This window comes from Oryzias melastigma, linkage group LG1 (assembly GCF_002922805.2).
Source record: "Oryzias melastigma strain HK-1 linkage group LG1, ASM292280v2, whole genome shotgun sequence".
In the NCBI taxonomy this organism is placed as follows: domain Eukaryota; kingdom Metazoa; phylum Chordata; class Actinopteri; order Beloniformes; family Adrianichthyidae; genus Oryzias; species Oryzias melastigma.
The window spans coordinates 6,257,562-6,264,364 of record NC_050512.1 but is presented as its reverse complement, the minus strand read 5'-3'; positions in this window follow the sequence as shown (position 1 = coordinate 6,264,364).

Sequence of the window (6,803 nt, the reverse complement as noted above, 5' to 3'; positions counted from 1 at the left end):
CTCCACACAGAAAGGTCCCAGCCGGGATTCGAACCGGGCCTTCTCGCTGTGAGGCAAGAGCGCTAACCACTGCGCCACCGTGCAGCCCTCTATTCATTACATTTTCTTAAAAATAAGAATTAAAAAAAATGTAAACAATGTAAAAAAATTAACGTTTTACACATTGTTAATCTCGGATTAATTTTGTTTGAGGCACTCCAGACCTGAGAAGGAGCTTTGTACTTTCTGTTATGAGCCTCACCTTATAACTTACAGCATACATGGACAAAGACGTCATAGAAAACAAATTACGAGCTCAATAAAACTACAAATGTTGAATATTTCGTCAAAGATGAAAACGGTATTTCACCTAGACTAAAATTGACTATTTTTCAGCCTCATCTAAACGCAGAAAAAGCTGTGCTCACACTTCAGTGGATGTCGCAGCTTTTTGAAGGTCCAGTGATCTCTGAGGAGACAGCACAGAGCAGGGCCATGCGGGCTCTGTAGGCCATGTCACATTGATGAAAAGCACTACAGGGCTGAACTTTGAACATCACTCTGTTCTGCTTCCCAGTTAAATCAATGAGGTAACCAGTCAATTGCCTACACTCACGGTATCGCCAAGCCCTTATCTGGCCCTGGCAGTTTAACACTGACCCCCGCACAGGTAGCAGGAGACACAATAATCCATCTCTCCTGGCCTAGACAGACTCATTTCATCTCATCACAGCTCCCCACATCCCCCACAGCTCCCCAACCAGCCTCAAAGGTTCAGTTATTCAAGCTGAATCCAAACCATTCTCTCCTTCACTCTCTCCCCAGGTACAGAGTTTTAGCTGCCTCTTTATTGATCTTCTCATCCATTCCCTGCTGCTGCATTACTCACCGTTTCCTGATCCATCTCCAGCGTCCTCAGTCATCCACCATGCTGCGTTCAAAGGTGTCTTTCCTCGCCCTGCAGCACTGGCTGTGAGCACATGTCAGCCTGAACCCAGATTCGAACGATTCAACACACACTCCGACAAGGTTCAGACGAATCACGCAGCAAGCCTTTTAAACATCACAGAACAACCCAATCCTGTAGATGGGATTTTAAGTTTTTTGATTCCAACTTTTGCAACATTCCTACCTTACAATTCAAAATAGTTTTATTTTGTTAGTTTTTCAGAACAACTTAACACTTGCAATGTTTAAAATACTTGAAAAAAAAAAAAGATTTTACTGTCAAATTCGTTTTTGGAATTGTCAAAAGGAAAAAACCTGTTAACATTCATTGTTACACCATGTTTTTTTAACATGTCTTTGGTAATCCTAATTTTTAATGTTATTTTTATTTTTTTTATCGCAAATTATTTAAGTTATAAACTGCCCAATCAGATGCCTCAGTAAAAGCATGTAATCCTGCTGGCCCAAACCTTGAATATTTGATTGACAGATTCCCGCAAGTAGCTTTCAGTGGGAGAGGTGTGGACTTCCAATAAGATTAATCCTGATTCGCAGTAGCAGTTGCCATAGAAACGTTGACTTAGACCAACTTGGACCAATCACTATCACTATGTGACGGCTACCCGATTCGTCCACGCATGTGCAAATATTGCGTCACTTTCTCTTTGTGGCCAAATTGATAATCATAATGGATTGGACTTTTCTCCGCTTGACCCTTACAATGTGTTTCCATTACTCATTCACTCCTCATTCATACTTGGTGATGCTATCTACTGATGTAGCCACCGCCTCCCTGGAGCAGATTGACAGAGGCTTGGCTGCTAGGACTCGCAATGTGACATATTGCTACAGATGGCATGCAGGGGTTTTACCTGTGTCCAAGATACATAAAGAAGGACGCCATATTGGAATGGTATGAAAACAATGAGACGGTCTTAACAGACACTGTAAAATGACCATAACATGCTTAATTTTGGTTTGATTTTAAAAAGAAAAAACTGATCATCACAAAAATAAGACCCAGGTCATGGTATGAATATGTTTGTACAAAGTGCAGCAAGTGAACGGCATTTTAAACTTTTCTATTAATAAATGTGTTATTCTATATAAAATGCAATGCATACCTGATAAATGGTTGTGATTTTATTTAAACCTACACACAGACTGAGCCCCTTTCTCCTTCATCAAATATTAAACACCTGCTCCGGATGATCGTGATCCTCTGCGATTGTCTTCTTCAGCATTTTTTTCAGGATTTTTTTAGCCACTTCTGAGTCAGCTGATGCCATTTCTCTATGCACTTCCCAGGCACTACCCCTCCACAATCTGGAGGGGGCTCTGCTGCTCTCCACTGTGTGGAGATACACCGCGGCACCTCCTTCGTACACAAGAAAGAAAAAAACGCGAAAACGTGGAAGCTCGCACCTGGGGAACCACACCTCTGTCTGTTGTGGCAATAGTACTGGCCCTGACTGCCATGCACTGCTGCAGAGACATATCAGCTAAGACAGTCCCACTGCTAACAGAGTCATCAGATACTGGGACGGGCTCCAGCCTCGCCATCAAGGAGCTCTTTGACCACCTTTGTAAGTTCAGTGCTGGTGATGGACAGTCCTCAGCCTCTTTTTCTTCGAAGGGATGTGTGTCAGCAGGTCTGAGGTAATCACAGCATCAACTCCTCTATATGTAACTCAACTAATGACATTAGCACCCATTTTGCACAACCGGGTCACAGAAATATAATTAGAAATGAGGCTATAAGTGAAAAATAACAATGTGCATATGAAATAGATGGATGGATGGATGGGTGGACATGCAGACGAACAGATGAATGGGTTGGTAGATAGAATACTTAGAAACAAGTGATTAAAGAGCATGAACAGCAGCAATATGTTTAAGCCTAAGAATAAATGTTTTGCTGACTTTTAATCAGTATATTTCAGATATCCATCCTTCTTTATCAAGGTGTGAGATCAACAGAATGGCTCACATGGTTACATGAGGAAAACAAGCTGAAAGCTGCCTTTGTTTCTCTAAAAAAAAAAAAAAAAACAATTTCTTTTGATCAATATGATCAAACAAGTGTACTTACATAGTTCAGGACATGAACTCATGCAAAAGACACACCTGTGTGCTCCCCTAAAAATACAGCCGCTCCTCTCCACACTGCTCCAGGGGCTCGGACAACCCAAAAACTTGAAGCACCGGTACGGGTCAACCCCCTGTAAAGGTGACTGTGTTGCCCTTGTGCTATCCTAGGTGTGTCGACGTTGGGAAATGGGTCATCTGGACCCCACAAGACTGTGCACCAAACTTCTTTTTCCAGTAATTTTTGATTTCCTCTATTGTTTGAGGCAGGTATGAAATCATGTCCACCTTCATCCATATTTTACATGGGATAGATAACACGTCAATGTAAGACTTGGGTCATCTGGACCCCATAAGATAGCAAAAAGGCTAATGCTTTACCTAGAACCAGTACCACTGGGGATTGTTGCATCCGATCACAAAGGGCCTTCAGTGTCTCAACTGCAGATTCCTTAGGTACATTCTCTCAGCAAAAATGTTATCATAGTCATATATTTATTGATAAAATCTTTCTACGCATGTTACAGGCTTTGTGACACAAATTTGGCAGATCCAGCCTTCTCCGCTCACCCTGGAGCAGATCCACATGCAGGCCAGAACAGCACACCTTTAATGTCTGCGTTGCATTTTTCCCCTCATCTCACCTGGGGAGCTGGATCCAGAGATGCAGACGCATCAAGAGAGAGATGAAACTTTCATGAGGTGCACCATCGATGCAGGCAATCATGATGAAAATGCAAAGATTGGACTTTCCTGGAGGACTGACTAGGGGGGTGGTGAGAGCAGAGACAGCTTGGAGGATCAGATGAAGAGAACAGAAGCAGGGGAGGGTCTGAGTCATGTGCTGTAAGAGAGCCATTGAACATGATGATGGAAAGAGGAAAAAATATATCTACAATGACAAACCTCGTCCCAGTTTTCTCATGTTTTAAGCCTCCTTGGATTGCTTATAATCTTTAAAATCAGGAATGTCTCAGGAATGTTTGTGTGTGTGTATGTGAGGGGGTGGGGGGTAGAGCTTTATGTGGCATGAGAAGGAACGTCAATATAATTCAGATAAAGTATGAAGGGTTTTGGGGACTTAGATGACCTGATGATGCCATAGAGGACGTCTCCACTCCACAACGTCTTTGTTTTCTGCCACTTCGGCTCCAATGCCCCCACTTTTCACACGAGTTGGTCTGCTGTTTCCAAGAATTGTGGGAATGCTGTGTTATGATGGATGAGCTGTGTTCAGAGACGGAGCAAGCCTCCGCCGTTTATTTGTCTCGGTTACACATGGCTGCAGAGTGACAGCTGGGACCAGCATGCGGCTTTGTGTCCGCCTGGCGAGGAGAAAATCCCTTTGGCTTAACCCATCCTCACTTCCCAACAGTGAAACAATGGACTTTGAGCATTGTGCTGCAAAGATATGAATACACTTTGGTAAACCCAATTCTCTCTGGAGTATTTTAAGCCTCACATGATGCTGCATTTGAATTTATGTCATTCAAAATAGCCTATGTAAACAAAAATTAAAGAGTTGTTTTTGAAGTGTGAGTTTGCCTTCAAATCAAATTTATTCTAGTGCACAATTAAATAGTGTATGTCTGCTTTTAAAAATTTAATTGCATAACTCATGTTTATCTGACATTCAGAAACAATCTAGTTGAATTATTAAACTTAGAAAATGAAAATGTTTTCTCTGATTTCATACCTTAATTATCTGAACTGAAATTACAACATTTTACATTGATGACAAATTCATAAATCAACAATTATCCAATTTATCTTTCAACAAACAAACCTATTTTTGGCATGACTCTGATACCAGTGATAGAAGTCCAATAAAATAACAACTACTTTTCAGTGGGTAGCTTCTAATTGTCTATAAAACCAGTAATATATGGACAAGCACTGTTTCACTTAAACCTAAACAAAATGTACATAAAGACAATGAGTTATTTCTTAACTAAACATCAGTAAAAAGTAGAAGTTTCATTTAAAGGGTAAAATGCAGGAAGTCCTCCTGAACAGCAGGAGGCACTAGAATTACTGCGGTTTGATGATAACATTGATATGAATGATGCTATTGGCATGACATATATAACACAAAGTGAATGTTTGCACATTATACTCTTCAGGTCAAGAAGGGGCTGCACTGTGTTGTAATGGTTAGCCTTCTCGCCTCATATCAACAATTAAGGCCCTTAATTCAAATCCAGGCTGGAACTTTTCTGCGTGGGGTTTGCATGTTCTCCTCATGTACATGTGGTGGTTTTTTCTGGGCACTCTTCCCACAGTCCAAAAACTTTCCTTATTGGTTGACCGAAGCTTCAAAATATCCCCTAGATGTGATCATCTCTTCAGGGTGTACCCCGCCTTCATCAAACAGCAGCCCCGTACATCACATGACTACTGCAGTACTAGGACACGGTCACTGCTGTGTTGAGAGCACAAGGCTGGGGACCCTGTGGAGGACTATCACTTTCTCCAACTGCAGTATTGACTAAAACTCTTAACCTCAACTTCTCTTGAATTCAAATTATTGCATAAGGGACAAATAATTATTGTAAAAGTAAAAAGGAGCACCAACATAATCAAACCTCTGGGTTTAAATGCCTGAAGGAGCAGGCACTGAGAAGTTACCAGAGGTTGGTTCCACACTGTGGATCTCTTCCTGTAGACTTGGTTAAAATGAAAGGAAATTGTGACATATCCTGGTAGCCCTGCTCTTCTATTGGTTTGGTTTCATCCACAGTACTCTCTCAGGAAAGAACAAACACTGAAGAGAAACAAATTGCCTGAGAAAAAAACAACATGCAGTTCTCTCAGTTGCTCAATTGAGGGCAGAATTTACAACGTTAAACAAGCTCTGATTAAAAAAAAAAAAGTTTCAAGCAGGAACTTGCCTAGTCTTGCTAGTCTTCTTACCTTTATTTGCACCTCGTCACTACATCACTGTTACCTTTTAGAGTCATGTTTCTTTGGATTATTGATACTTGATTCACATTAATGACTTTACAATTGAAAATAATTTAATAACTTTTCTGGTGAAAATGATCTATATACCTGAATAATAATAACCTGAATCTATGTTGAAAAGATATAAATATCTGCACCGGATAATTATAATACACATAAAGGAAATGGTATGGTTGAGCCGGGGTGGGATTATACAAGTTCGCTTCCTCCCACTCCCTTTCAGGCAATCTCTTAATGTCTAGTTATCCTGTTTTTGACGTGTCTTTATGGATGCAAACTTCTGATAATTGACTGCATTGCACATGAATTTACTGCTTTTCTTTTGATTGCTTGAAATGAAACATTTCTAATCTAATCTACTCTAAAAGGGACAGAATTCTCTTGTTGACCAGAGAACTGAATCAAGTCCATCAGAAAAAGGAACCCTATTATTTATTAAAAAGAAAGACCATACAAAGTTCAAAAGACGGGACAGACTAATTGATGCGCGCTTCTCTATTCATTTACATAGAAAATAAAGGGAAAAAAAGAGAAAAAACAACTTCTTCAAATCGTGAATTTTTTTTTTACTTCCAGATTTTGCCTTTGAGATGCCCACAGACAGACTCTGGCTGCAGCATGATTAGATGCACAGACACACACACTCAACACCTCCACCTGCTCATCAAACACACACCCCAACACACACAATTTGAAAAGCTTAAACACACACAATGAAACACACTCATAAACACACATATTTAAACACACACCTGCTCAACACACCCCTACACAGAGAAATACACAAACACACATGCATAGATACACACAGACTCACAGAGACA